This window comes from Schistocerca serialis, chromosome 5 (genome assembly GCF_023864345.2).
Source record: "Schistocerca serialis cubense isolate TAMUIC-IGC-003099 chromosome 5, iqSchSeri2.2, whole genome shotgun sequence".
Lineage (NCBI taxonomy): Eukaryota > Metazoa > Arthropoda > Insecta > Orthoptera > Acrididae > Schistocerca > Schistocerca serialis.
The window spans coordinates 53759930-53776065 of NC_064642.1; positions in this window are offsets into that span (position 1 = coordinate 53759930).

Consider the following 16136-nt stretch of genomic DNA (forward strand, 5'->3'; position numbering starts at 1 on the left):
GATTTTACGTCGAGCTCTTTCGAGACAGACCGAAAGGCTATGGTCTCACTAGAGAATCAGACGTCCACTGTGCTAATGAAACTACGAAATGTCTGTTTCAGTATGGCAAGAGAAAAAATTGAGCTTCACTTCCACCCCTATTAGCAGTAGTGTGTAAACCAGTGCACAACTTTGCTTGGTAAGAGATTTGGAAATTTATTATAAACTTATAGACGTTTAACCAGATAGCGAGCATATATGATTTTACGGCTGCAATCAGGAAATGCACCATTTTCATTGCGAAGACAGTGATAAATATATATTGCACACTTATTTGTATATCTTTGGGATGCAAACACACCACACGTTTCTAACCTGGACTTGTTTCAGCCGACCAAAATCCAGAGATCTTGGGCGACATATTATCAACATAGCATCCGTGACCTGCATTTTCAAGCGTTTACATGTCCGATTTGTGCAGAGTGAAAACTGACCTCATGTTTTTCCTTTATAGAAAAGACGAGTATCTGCTGTCGTTCTTGAAGATGCCACAAAACCAGTGAAGCTTGTTTAGTCGTTTTCTAGTATAAGGCCACGAGGTGACCGATGAGGCTACCATCAACATTCTAGTAGTTAAAAACATGAAGGTCTTACGTGTGTAGATGGTTTCTGCAAAAACTGGAGTCCCTGGACGGAGATCTTCCTTTGAATGTACTAACCTCTTGAACATTGACTTTACGTAACGTCAAAAGAAAAAAAAATCCAATGTAGCTCCGTCGCTTAAACCAATGCTCCTTCAGCCCACTCATCTTTCCCAGAATATTTCGCTGCGATGAACTGTCGCAATATGTGATGGTGTGCGTATGTGTTGACCCTTTATTTTGTTGTTCGGTGGATTGTTTCCTAAGAATTAGCACATAATTCCTATAGATAATTAAGTAAGCGACGATGAGGATGATAAGAGGCGTAGAGGGGATGGAAGTGGTAAAAAGTGTGGCTGACACCAGAAGAAACGCTACATAACCAGAGCAGTACAGAAGATTTAATGAAGTATACGACATTCACTACAATAACAATCATCTTAAAAACGGACGATTTCCTAATAAAGTTAGGCTTTTATGTGAATTTTATGTGTTGTCTCAAATTTTACTAAGAAAGGCTGCAGTCTATTGTATAGTATTGTATGTATTGTATGTTAACCGGGGACCTGGAAACGACGGAGAGGCTCCGTCCCCGCCGCAGCCGCAGGGGTCCACAACCCCACGACGACTACCGCAGTCCACTTGACCCCTCCGCCGCCCCACACCGAACCCAGGGTTATTGTGCAGTGCGGCCCCCGGTGGACCCCTCAGGGAACGTCTCACACCAGACGAGTGTAACCCCTATGTTTGCGTGGTAGAGTAATGGTGGTGTACGCGTACGTGGAGAACAAGTTTGCGCAGCAATCGCCGACACAGTGTACTGAGGCGGAATAAGAGGAACCAGCCCGCATTCGGCGAGGTAGATGGAAAACCGCCTAAAAACCATCCACAGACTGGCCGGTTCACCGGACCTCGGCACGAATCCGCCGGGCGGATTCGTGCCGGGGACCAGGCGCTCCTTCCCGCCCGGAAGGCGCGCCTGCAGTCTATTACAACTTCTCAGCACAACAGAGCTCTACTGACGGAAAATATTCCTGTGTCCTGCGTCATCGATTAACATCGGGCCGTAGGGAACCAGGGATGCTATGGATGAGAGGGTTTACAACCAGCACGTCAATGAAACAATGTCTATGACTGAGCTTGAAAGGCATCAAGAGCATTTGCCTTGCCAACCTTACATTTTCATTTCATTACGATGTTTATTTACTGACACTGCGTTGGTTAATGTTATGAAGTGACAGTGATTGGTAGTGAGAGCTTTGACAACTTGTTGCTGTGGTTCTGAAGGTTCCTTCATTTCTTTGTACACTACTGACCATTAAAATTGCTACACCACGAAGATGACCTGCTACAGACGCGAAATTTAACCGACAGGAAGAAGATGCTGTGATATACAAATGGTTAGCTTTTCAGAGCATTCACACAAGGTTGACGCCGGTGGCGACACCTACAACGTGCTGACATGAGCAAAGTTTCCAACTGATTTCTCATACACAAACAGCAGTTGACCGGCGTGGACTGGTGAAGGATTGTTGTGGTGCCTCGTGTAAGGAGGAGAAATGCGTACCATCACGTTTCCGACTTTGATAAAGGTCGGATTGTAGCCTATCGCGATTGCGTTTTATCGTATCGCGACATTGCTACTCACGTTGGTCCAGATACAATCACTGTTAGCAGAATATGGAATCGGTGGATTCAGGAGGGTAAACGGAACGCCGTGCTGGATCCCAACGGCCTCGTATCACTAGCAGTGGAGATGACAGGTATCTTACCCGCATGGCTGTAACGGATCGTGCAGCCACGTCTCGATCCCTGAGTCAACAGATGGGAACGTTTGCAAGACAACAACAATTGGCACGAACAGTTCGACGACGTATGCAGCAGCATGGACTATCAGCTCGGAGACGATGACTGCGGTTACCCTTGACACTGCATCACAGACAGGAACGCCTGCGATGGTGTACTCAACGACGAACCAGGGTGCACGAATGGCAGAACGTCATTTTTTCGGATGAATCCAGGTTCTGTTTACAGCATCGTGATGGTCGCATCCGTGTTTGGCGACATCGCGGTGAACGCACAGTGGAAGCGTGTATTCGTCATCGCCATTCTCGCGTATCACCCGGCGTGATGGTATGGGGTGCCATTGGATACACGTCTCGGTCACCTCTTGTTCGCATTGACGGCACTTTGAGCAAATGTGTTACGACCCGTGGCTCTATTCTTCATTCGATCCCTGTTAAACCCTACATTTCAGCAGGATAATGCACGACCGCATGTTGCAGGTCCTTTACGGGCCTTTCTGGATACAGAAAATGTTCGACTGCTGCCCTAGCCAGCACATTCTCCAGATCTCTCACCAACTGAAAACGTCTGGTCAATGGTGGCCGAGCAACTGGCTCATCACAGTACGTCAGTCACTACTCTTGGTGAACTGTGGTATCGTGTTGGAGCTGCACGAGCAGCTGTACCTGTACACGCCAACCAATTTCTGTTTGACTCAATGCCCAGGCGTATCAAGGCCGTTATTACGGCCAGAGGTAGTTGTTCTGGGTACTGATTTTTCATGATCTATGCACCCAAATTGCGTGAAAATGTAATGACATGTCAGTTCTAGTATAATATATTTGTCCAATGAATACTCGTTAATCATCTGCATTTCTTCTTGGTGTAGCTGTTTCAATGGCCAGTAGTGTATTTTTTGGGGTCTGTTTCGCTTTCACTTTGTGCAGAGAAAGCACGTTACAGGGGGGTGGTTTCATGGGGCCAGGCCGCCGGGCGAATTCTCAGAAGGAGCGGGCCGGGTAGGAAGCGGGAGTCTGACTTTGGCTGACGCAAAGGCAGGGCGCGGAGAGATGGCCGGACTGGCGCGCCTGCCCCACTGCCAGCCTCGGGCTGGCGCTTTTGTTCCGTAGCCGTGCCTGTGTCCCTGCCTTCAGCCCGCCGCACACGGAGAAAGGTTCTCCGCAAGTTTGCTACACGGCGCGTATGGCTGCCGGCAAGCATATGGGGGCGACGGCCACCTCGCACTCTGAAACTCTCACACGATGTATGATTCGGCTGCCTGGCTGAATACCGTGAACAGCCGGGGACGTAATCCAGCAGAACTCCTGTCTTTCTTAAAGGAAACTATTCTGTAAAAAAATTTGATTCTAGCTCATTTTATAGCTTCATTGATGAACTGCCTATCATTTTGTTAATGATCATGTATTTTATTATGATATTTTAGGATTAAGTAAATTGCTGAATGAATTTCGGAAACTTTGCAATGAAAAATACAGATTACTACGAATTTTCGTTTGGTGCATGCTAGCTCGTATGTTGCTGCGTTTCTCGAAACTTTGAAGGATATAACTATCTGTTACCAATCTCGAGAAAGAGGACCGTACATAAAGCGCTTCGTCCCAGACTCGCGCGCCAGCGAAAAACCCAGATGAAACATTCAAAGAATTCCTCATACCTCGTAAACGGTTTCAGATATAGAAACAAGATTTTGGAAAATGTTAGTGCGCAAAAAGCAGAGCATTTGGTCATGTTATTAATATGCGAAACTTCCATATTTACCGCGATATTCAAGTGACTACAGATTTTTCAGTGAAATGATGTAATATTTTAGCGCCATCAGTGGCAGTTGAAACGAGAATTACTGTGGGTTTGGAACAAAATACGTGAGGAAGTTTCACTTTATCTTTATACCGCTAATGGGTATTTTCATAAACTATTGACATGTCTTTCCATCAATTACTGTCTTATGATTCTGTCGCAATTTCAGCTGCATTAGAATGTTAGTGACATGGATGTTTACAAATTCTACTGTGTTTCGGCGAAAGAAGCAGATTTGAACGTAGTAACAAGAGAACATATTACTCACAACTTACCACTCATAACGTCTTGTAAGTAGCCTGTTTGCATGTTTGTATGTTGGCAGCGCTATAGACTGTATTAATATCGCTGACAACGCTCTGCGCCCTCCGTAAGAGGGTCTGTGGTTGGGTGGACCAGCAGCGAATGAATAGAGAAGTGTTTGGAAATGATTCTCTTGGTGGAGACTCAGTGTTGGAAGGACATGCACTGTAAAATGAGGATGGATGTAGTTGGTAATGTTTGGGTAGTGGAATTACTGACAACTACATAATTTTTGGAACTGGATGTCACATGAACCAGGTAAAATCTTCTAAATACATTGTTTGCTCTTCGACAGAATCTTTCTTTTGCTAACCATAAGCCTCCCAGTAGTTAAGAGTCTATAGTTGTCAGAATCTTTTTATTAAGCTGGCTGTAGTTGCTGCTTGCTGTTATCGCTGTAATTCGTGTTATGATGATTTTCTGTGAGGTAAGTGACTTATGAAAAATTATGGGTTATAGTTAGGATTCCTTGCAATTCAGGGCCATTCTTTTGTGATAATTATTGGAAGCCATGTTGCCACTGTATAGTAGTCAGATTGCGTTAGGTTTGTATATCGTGGGAATAAATGAATAGGTTAAGTTTGAGTTGTCTTTGTCAGGGAAAATAATTAAAGACTTAGTTTCACCTGTCGACCCTTAGCCGAGGATACTTCACTGGAATCTTCTGATTTCCTTGTAGTTTGAATAATTAGCGTATGATTTGAAATTAGTTACTGTTTACTGCTGGCGCGTAATTGTACGCATGTAATTTCCTTTGCAGTTGTAGTTTCTTGTTTTTGTTTTGTATTGTCATGAGCAAAATAGTTGTGGCATGCATGTGGATTTGCACTAAATATCTCGCAATCGCTTGTGTAACTAATTAGATATTTACTATTTTCAGTGCTATTTCAGTGTTTCTTCTTATTTTTGCATTTCAAATTGTTCTTTATGTGTTAGTGTGTAAAATAGTGTGATAATCACGGCGAGTGAAAAGCGTAAAACTAAGCTGCAAAGCAAATTGAGAAATGTCAGTGACGACGAGTGTAGCTTGTCAGCACCACTTAGTAACGAACTGACAAATGTTCAAGACAATAATTTGGTAATAGTGCATACGGACATGGACCAGATAGTAAATAACGGGGTAGAAATTGAAACAATCAATGAACAGGGAACTATTGCCGATCGATCGGTCGGTAACAGTTCCCCTCAGGAATGCGAAATAACAGAGCAAAATCTTGGAAATACCGTAGATTCAGGTTTTGCATCAATACACTTTTCTCAATTACGTCAAGACACACTCTCTGCATCTCAAAATACGAATAATGTTGGTGCAAACGCATTGACGAAAAACACAAAGGAACATGTTTCAGTCACTAATGCATGGTAACTGCAATTAATTCAAAAATTTCATCAAACAGACCAAAAGCTTCAAAAGTTAGACACAATGGAACAAAATCAGAAACGAACACAGCAACAAATGGAACAAAACCAGAAACACAGCAACAACTTCAAAAGTTAGACATAATTGACGAAATTAAACAAACACTTGAACAAGCACGTGAATATTTACCCGCTGAGATACACAAAATCGAATCGAAATATCAAAATATTTCTGAAGACGTAAAAACACAAATTTGTGAACATTTTCAGCCTATTTCTTCGCGACATGAAAGAACATTACAGAATCTTGAAGCATGCATAAAACAACTGCAGATCATTGTACACGAAAATCATAACACCTTGCAGGCTAAAATTGACTCTGTTGCATCTACCGATACGGTCGCACAACTTGTAAAAAAAAAATCAGGAAAACTTAAAGGACACAGTAGAAACGATTACGACACAAATGGACACTCTAAAACTTGGCTCAGAAAAACACACGGAGGAAATGAGCACAGTATCGGAAAAAGTAGCCGAACTTTCAGACCAGTTAACAAATTTATCTACGAAGGTAGATGATGATTTGAATGATACAAGACCGGTAGCCTTTACTGACACAGAGGAGTACGAGGTAATTAGGAAATTTAAACAGAGTCAGAAACAAATACAACTTTCTCATTGTTTTCCAATTAACTGGTCATCAGAGCATAGGTTAGAACTTACGTGTGGCTATTTAGACAATGAACCAGCTGTAAGAATGCCATCGGTTATTCGTGACTGTCACAGAGAAGGCGATTCTTATCGTGCCTTCCTTTCTGCATATTGGTCTCAGGCTACACAAGATCGAGTAAAACAGAGTATTATAATGATGAAGCATTCCGAACAGTCTGAATTTTCGAGCCCTGTAAAATATTTTGAAGATGTGTTACACAAGAATCAGTATTAGTCAAACCCGTACAGCCCCATGGCCACGAAGCTCCCCGAATTTAAACGCAATCGAGAATTTGTGGCACAGCCTCGATCGGGCTCTTGGTCTAATGGATCCATAACCGAAAAACCCAGCGCAGCTGCCCATAGCACTGGAGTAGGCATGGATTCACTTCTCTGTCGGTAGCTTCCAGAAACTCACTGACTCTCTACCTGCACATCTCGTAGCAGTCTACAATGCAAAAGCTAGTTACTCAGTCTTTTGACAGTTGGTCACATTCTGAGGGGTTGGTCTATTATTCTGTTATTCTGCGCAACGGATTAATCTGAGATGTACCCTTTACCCTGTAGCTCCTACAAGATGCAATTTCCACCCCTACTACAGAAGTCAGACAGACGCTCCTAACGTTCTAAAGAGAAATGCCTGGAAAACTTTCAGCAATAAATATCTTCTGGAGTCGTCCGCTGTAAGGAAATGACACAAAAATTCACAAAATTTCTTACGTAACTAGTGGGATACTTGGGTACTGGAGTAGTGCTAGTTAGTGTAAGAAAAACATGAAACTAACGAAAGTTATTATTTATTTTGCAAAAATTCTGAGAAATCACAATGACACTTTTAGTTATGAATTGAACAAGTTATATCCTGGTTCTTTTCGGAATGTGAAGTTACCTTTCAAGGATAGGATTCGCTAATGAAATTTCTACACAAAGTTTAAGATGCTTGTTGCCTTGGCAGAATGGCTGAGAGGCGCGCCTACTCAACTTGAATAATTATCCTTTAGGATGTTGTTAGGTACTGTCAAGGCTGTCGTGTGTGAAATGCAGTGAAGTGTACTGTTGTGGAGGAAATATGGGGCTCGCAATAGCTGTAGCGCACAATACCGTAAGCTGCGATGACTGCTGTCTGTGCCGCTTGCTGCTGACAAATAAGATAACTCTCGTTCTATCTGGATTGACCTTCGCCAATCAAACTCTCCCTACGCCTTGATGAAGTCAAGGATTCCTATTCGCCCCTAGTCTAACTATTGGCGTGGTACACCAGTCAGATAACCAGTCCACCGCGATGCCACTCAAAATTCGCTCGCAGACGTTTAACTATAACTCTGTCTGTTCTCACCGCACAATAAGTGTGTCGGCCAACACAGTGAACAACGCTTAATAGCAAGGACTCAATATAGAGTCGCCCTTTGATTCGCTGTCGACAGAGGTGCTCTCCCAGTGAAGTACTGAGGAGAGACTTGTTCCTCGCTCTTTCGAGTACACGTACGAGCGCGCACGCTCTCGTTACGTGTTCTCGCTCCAAGAGCGACAACGGAACGGCCCCCTCTCCACGCCAGACGTGAAGGGGTATATCTTTCGGTCTCTTCCATTATTCCTTCAGCTCAAGGCGTCAGAAATATGTCTGCCAATCAGCATTACAATTCTAAAACGGGAGAATGACGTTTCGTTTAAGGCGACCAATCCAAAAGCTTGTAGCTTTGGCGTTTGGCGTTTGGCGTTTGCTCTCTCCCTGCGAAAATCTCTGAAACTGCGTGCTATGTGTAAAGAGTGCGTAGACTGGCTCCTCCCACATAATGTAGCCGAATTTGCTTTTAAGCCGAACATGGGGTTGTTTCCCCCTTTCCACTCAGACCCACGCTGTCTACTACACAGGCGGTCACTGGCCGACATAGGCTCGGTCATCCTCTGAAGGGACTGGCGTCCCGTTGTGCGGCCTCTCTCCCGAACTAAAAGCCTCTGTGACCGTCGTGTCTGGAATGTATGTGAGTATTTCAACCACAGTGCGCTCACTTGTCAATTGCATTAAAAAATGGCTCTGAGCACTATGGGACTTAACATCTATGGTCATCAGTCCCCTAGAACTTAGAACTATTTAAACCTAACGAACCTAAGGACAGCACACAACACCCAGCCGTCACGAGGCAGAGAAAATCCCTGACCCCGCCGGGAATCGAACCCGGGAACCCGGGCGTGGGAAGCGAGAACGCTACCGCACGACCACGAGATGCGGGCGGTCAATTGCATATCGTTTACATGAATTCATAGAACATTGACTTTATCTTATCGAGTTTGTGTTCGAATGAAGCGTCTTGATGTGCGGAACATGATTGTGGGGGTGGAATATGTGACTGGTCAGTGTATTTGCAGCTGTGACAGTATGAAATGGCAGTGCTAGGGTGTCATATGTGCTTAACACTCATGAAACGGATTGAACTGAACCTTTTCACTACGGTTAGTTGTAACGGAAAGCTCAGACTAGTTGCTGCAGGAGCCTGAGCGGTGGACCCAATGAGCCATACGAAAGTGCAGTCATGGGCCCTTACCCAAGGCTTTCAGTCTCCAGCTGCCAAGACCTGCGTTATGCACTTCTGTCGCTGTCGTACAGTACACAAGCACCCTCAACTTTATCCTGATGACCATCTCCTTACTGTACTGGACTCATCGCTTTTCAGGGCTGGTTTTCGATGCCCGCCTAACTTGGCTTCGCTATCTTCGTCAGCTTAAACAAAAGTGATGACAAAATCTTAACATTTTCTTTGCCTGAGTCACATCGACTGGGATGCAGATCACCCTACACTGTTGCAGCTGTACAAAGCCCTTATACTGTCCTGTCTTGACTATGGGAGCCTGTCGTAGGGTTCAGCATTGCGCTCAGGGAGCTTTCCGAACGAGCCCTGTGAACAGCCTACAATTGGAAGCTGGGGCTCTCCATTGCGGATTCGGCGAAAACAACTGCTTGCCAATTATACTGCACACATTCGCAGCTCTCCTAAACATCCGAATTACCGTCTCCTTTTCTCTTGCGTAGCGATCCATTTCCCGCAACAGCAGCCCAGATCGGGGATTACAATTGCAGTCCGTGTCTGGCTCCTTCAAACTGCACTCGAATCTTTCCCTCTACCACCCCTCCTCCGGGTCCACTCACGTACACCTCCATGGTTTCTACCTCGACCACAGTTCCGGCTGGACAAATCAAGTCTCAAAAGACTCAGTTCATCCCGCGGCCCTCCGCCGCCTTTCTCTCTATTCTTTACGTGTCCCAGGGTTCAGATGTAGTTTACACGGTTGCCTCCATGGCTGATGGTCACGTTAGGTTCGTTTATGCTCATGCAGGACATACCGACTTGCGCTCCTCGCCAGATGACTGCAGTGTTTTCACTGGGTAGCCCTCTCTCGCGCTCTTGAGCTTATCCGTTCCTGCGCCTGGGAGTCCTTCCCCATTTTTAGCGACTCACTGAGGGCCATACAAGCTCTCGACCAGTGCTATCCTCGTCATCCTTTAGTAATGACCACACAAGAGCCCGTTTACGTCCTCGTACAACGTGGACGGTCTGTGGTCTTCGTATGGACCCCAGGAAACGACGGAATCCCGGGACATGAACTTGCCGAAACACTAGCCAAAGAGGCTACTCGTAAACCGAGTCTGGAGATCGGCATACCGGAATATGACCTTCGAACGGTATTACGCCACCAATTTTTTGGGCTGTGGAATACAGAATTACGCTACCTGACTTTGCGAATAAAGGAGGCGACGGATGGGTGAAGGTCCTCCAAGCGAGCCTCTCGCAATGACTCATTGTCCTTTGCCGGCTCCGCGTCGGCCGTACCTGGCTGACTAACGGTCACCTCCTAGGTCGCGAGGTCCCACCTCAGAGATGCTGTGGTTCCCACTTCACGGTGGTCCACATCTTGTTGGACTTTTGATGTCCCTGACACGCTCCCTTCGATTTTAGGTAACAATGCCTATACGGCTAACAAAGTTTTAAGTTTTATCCGTGAAGGGAATTTTTATCATTCTATTTAAGGGTGGGCGCCTTGGTCTCATCTTTCAAGCCCTCCCTCTACCTACATTTTAACTCTTCCTCGCTCCCTTTGGTGCTGTCTGTTCGACTTGGTGTTCGTCTTTTCACCATCTGTGTTTCTCTTGCCTTGTGTTTTTAGGACGGAGAATTTAGTCTGTTGCAAAGTGGATGGCTCATCCTTTTTTATTCTTGGGATCAGCCAGCCAAGGCCGCGTGCGATATTGTTTTAAAATCTTCTACTGCTTTGTTCCCTTTAGTTAATGTTTTCAGTTTTGGCTTGATGCTTTCGTTTTCTACTTCATTGTGATTACACACGTAGTTTGGCGCATTTTGTTCCTTCCCCGGATTCCAGGCAATAAGATTCTCTTGCGATATGGTTTTAACCTGAGACCTGTGTGACTAAGGAAAAGGCGACTAATAACCTTGCAGTTTAGTCCCTTCAATCTCCAAGCCAACCAACCAGCCAACGGCGGACCCTGCGTCTGCGGATTTGCTCTTGATAAAATGATGTGCAGGCCTTACAGTCTGCTCCTTCGTGCAAAACAGAGGAGAAGCGGCGAAGGTTTTAAGTAAGCTGAAGAGCAGATGCACACTTTATGATTAAAACATCGCATACCGAGAAAGTCTGCAGCTACCCTCGCTTGGTAGTTTCATCACAGGTAGATAGCGTTTAATTAGCATAAGGTCGTGCAGAGCTGCACGGTCTCGCCGTGGCCGTGCTTACGTTATGTGGCTGATGACGAGGCGAGCCGCGTCTAGTGCAGAACAATGTCCTGGCCTGTAATTCTCGCCCCTACGTAATTCCTGAAACGTATACCACACTACCTACAACCATAAATGTAGGACAAAGCCTCCATACACAAACCGTGAATTAACTATCTACATACACAGGAACTTCTAGATATGGTGTTTTTATCTGTAACATACAAAATAATAAGTCAGACGATTATTTATTTATATGGGTAAAAGTAAGAAACATTACTCTTTCTTAGAAACCATGAACAGATTTGTAAGTAATAGATTTCAGCTATCAGCCGTCCTTTGGAATTTTTATTGGTAGATTTACCAAAAAAGGATAGTGCATTGAGAATGGCTAGTTTCTAGCTAAAATCTAGATCTGCCAATAAAAATTCCAAAGGTCGACTGATAGCTGAAATCTGTTATTTACAAATTAAAATAACGGTCGCTGCGTGCAGCAGCTTCTGAATGGAGGGTAACCTGATGAACCATGAAAAGAGTTTATTTCGTTTTATTACAGAGATTTACAGCAACAAGCTGTATTTATTACATAGAACATTATTTTTTCTGTGATATAGCTACGTACTCATCAAATTTCCGTCAATTTTAATTATAGAGCTAGCAACCTTCATAGCTTTAAGGGTGGATGTGTCCAGGTGGGTGTTCTGGAGGCACTATGATCATGTAATTGAGATGTTCAAACGAGTGCCCATTTTCCCGAATGCACAACCCACTTTATCTTCTAAACGATCTGCGGTGTCACGGTGCTGGTGCCACGGACACACGGTTTTTCTCCATGTTTCTTCCTGTGTTCATGACAAGTGATACTTTTGAAATTTGTGACGGTGACACGGCTGTAAGGCTGACACCAGTAACTGCAACGTCGTCTCGTAAGCTGACATGCAGATCGCGGTGTATTGCAGCTGGAACAAACTCTTCCATATTATCCTCACTTCTTGCTGGTCTTCGTCTATTGGTGCCGCGCCTCATCTAACTACCTGTAATTGTTTCCGGATATCGATGTTCAGTGAGTAAGAACGTAATGGGTGATGGAGCTCTTCAACTAGGATATCTCACGCCGTAGGCCACAGTTAGTGGCATTAGTCGAGCATCAGCAACTTGTCAACGCACTTGGATGTGTATGCCATTTTCATTACTCGTCAGCTTGTGTGGTAAGACCGAACTTCGATTGCTAATGCATTCCGACATGTCTAGTATAAAACAATGTTAAGGATACATTCTACAGTTTAATCTAACATGAATTCAAACAGCGTACCCAGGGAACTTGTCGCTCCATTACACCAGCAACTTTGCATCTCGTTCGTAGAAAGTTTAGTAGGTGCAATGATCTGTGCTTTCAGTAAAATTGGCTCTCGTTTGAACACAGTATTTAAAGGAATATTCCGTCACAGGATATCCATCTGAACGCAGCGAATTACGTCCTGCTAGTTGCGTCCACCCCTATAACTTTTAAAGCTTCTAGATCCTCAATTCAAATTGACAGAAACTGGTTTTAAACTGATTTGTGCGAAGTTTGTTTAAATAATTGAGCTAATGATAGAAAACAACAGTGTTTCATTTAAAACTTATAATTGATTATTGCAACTCTATGGACAATAACTAAATAAACGACGTTCATACCTCCAGAGAAAGAATGACAGTTGTTACGTTTACCTATCTAAATAAATACTCCTTTCACTTATTGTTTTCTAAGTTACAGAGAAAAATACTATCTCAAACACCAGGTACATACATATGTAAAATTGAACAGACACCTGAGAAAAAGACCGGTTAAATATTTTGTATGGAGTGTGGTTTGTATGAGGCAGAAACGTGGGCATTAAGGAAGGAAGATGAAAAAAGACTGGAGACACTTCGGATAAGGATATGGACGACGAAGGAGAAGATACACTGAAGGGCCAAAGAAACGGATAGACCTGCCTAATAACAAATGTTCAAATGTGTGTGAAATCATATGGGACGTAACTGCTAAGGTCATCAGTCCCTAAGCTTACACACTACTTAACCTAAATTATCCTAAGGACAAACACACACATCCATGCCCGAGGGAGATCTCCGCCGGGACCAGCCGCACAGTCCATGACTGCAGCGCCTCAGACCGCTCGGCTAATCCTGCCTAATATCGCGTAGAGCCCCCGCGAGCACGTAGAAGTGCCGCAACATTATGTGGCATGGACCTGAATAATATCTGAAGTAGCGCTGCAGCCGATGCCCACGAGAAAGACAGGTCGCGGCCCATACAGCACGAAGGTGAGCGTGCCTGAACTCGCTCGCTCCTCAGCTCAACACAAAATGCGTTTCTAAACCCCTTAACTCGCAGCTTGGAGTGAACGTACTAACGATAATTGCATCTTCTATTGGACACTGCTATTATGAAGTCTTACTGATTAACAGTACTAGAACAAAATTTAATTCAAGATCAGTACTCGATGTAAATGATATAACGTCTTGTTTACAGGATTTAATCTCTTCTTCTTAACAGTCCTCATTTCATTCAAGAAGTGGTGCCTTGTGCAACTGATAATCATTTTGACATGATTTTAATTTTATTGTACCCAAGTAAGGCCATAAAAAATTATAAGTAGGCGTATGGACTTCGGATCATTATAGGACTAGTATCAGTAAGACTCCAGAATAGCGGATTCCAGTAGAAGGTGCAATTCTCGTTTGTACGTACACACCTAGTTACGAGTTAACAGGTCTAGAAACGTAGTTTGTCTGCTGAGTTGAGCGAGCGAACGAGCGCAGACCTACTTTCATGACGTACGCGCCGCGGCCTGTCTTTCTCGTAGGCCTCGTGCTGGAGCGATCTGACACCATGAACCCTGTAGGGCTGTCCGTAAATGAGTACGAGTGGGTGGAGATCTCTTATGAACAGCGCGTTGCAAGGCATCCCGAATATGTTCAATAAATTTCACGTCTGGTGACTTTGGTGGCCAGCGGAAGTGCTTAAACTCTGAAGAGTGTTCCTGGAACCACTCTGTAGCAATTCTGGGCGTGTTGGGTGTCGCATTGTCCTGACGAAATTGTCCAATGCACAGTGGACATGAATGGATGCAGGTGATCAGACAGAATACTTATGTACGTGTCACATGTCTGACTCATATCTAGACGTGTCACGGGTCCCATATCACTACAACTGTATACGACCCACACCGCTACAGAGCCTCCACCAGCTTGAACAGTCCCCTGTTGACATGCAGCGTCCATGGATTCATGAGGTTGTTTCCATACCCGTACACGTCAATACAATTTGAAATGAGGCTCATCAACAGTCCAATGTCGGTGTTGACGGGCCCAGCCGAGGCGTAAAGCCTTGTGACGTGCAGCTATCAAGGGTACACGAGTGGCCCTTCAGCTCCAAAAGCCCATATAGATGATATACCGTTGGATGCTTCAAAATGGCTCTGAGCACTATGGGACTTAACTACTGAGGTCATCAGCCCCCTAGAACTTAGAACTACTTAAACCTAACCTAAGGACATCACACACATCCATGTCCGAGGCAGGATTCGAACCTGCGACCGTAGCGGTCGCGCGGTTCCAGACTGTAGCGCCTAGAACCGCTCGGTCACTCCGGCCGGCTTGGATGCTTCGCACGCTGTCATTTGTTGATGGCCCAGCGTTGAAATCTGGAGCGGTTTGTGGAAGGGTTGAACGATTCTCTTCAGTCGTCGTTGGTCCCGTTCTTGCAGGATCTCTTTTCGGCCACAGCGATGTCGGATTTGGTGTTTCACCGGATTCCTGATATTCGCGGTGCGGGCTCTCAAAAAAATGTCCCCCTCAACTACATACCCTCAGACTCAGAGTTGAAATATTAAAAGTTTTTGGCTGGTTTTGTGTCTAGGTGCTGGGCTACGTGGTTGCCGCATTACAAGCCAAATACCGCTGAGTCTGCAGTATACAATACGAATATACTCAAGAATCGAATGGTCGCAGTTTCATATCACTCGGCAATTGCGAATTTTGAATGTAACATAGAAATTTATGAATGAAAGATTTCCATTAAATAAAATCTGCAGGTACTATTTTAACGACTTTAAATGATGAGCACTATAGTAGAAGTACTTTTGAGAATGTGGTATATTTCTGCAAAGCACTTACTGGTGTCGATGGTCCAGCAATTAAATAAAATACAAGTTGAATAACAGGGAAACAATCGATTCCTGCTTCACGTAATTAGTTATGAGCAACAACATAGCTCGCGAGTTAGTCACTTCTAAGTGCATACTATGTCTTCACTGCAGAAGCCACGGAAATCTCAAGTGCACAGGTCGGCACGACGAAATATTTGTAAAGCCCGTGACCACATGTGAACTGCTCCACTCTTCACACTCTACAAGTATTTCCTGCGACCCTCCGTCGTGCCTTCCCGTCCAGCTCCAGCTCCAGCACCAGCACCCCCCCCCCCCCCCCTGTCCCGTGCGACCGTCCGTCCTGTTCAGAACTCCCCCTACCATAGTAACGAGGGCTGTGATTGGCTAGAATGTTCCCGCTATGTCTCCAAGCCAACGCACACTCACAAACATACTGAAACACATACAAAATACTCGATTTACATTTAAATAACTTGAAATTTAATAAATATTCCTACGGCTGGACCATAAACACGCTCTAAGACATTAGTAAATACATAAACAAATCAAATAAACATATATCAAAGGAAAAGAGACGAAAGCAGGCCAGTAGCCTAATGTCTCTGTGCTTTCTAAAACACAGTAAATATTTGACCAATTTCTTCATGAATAGTATCTATCGG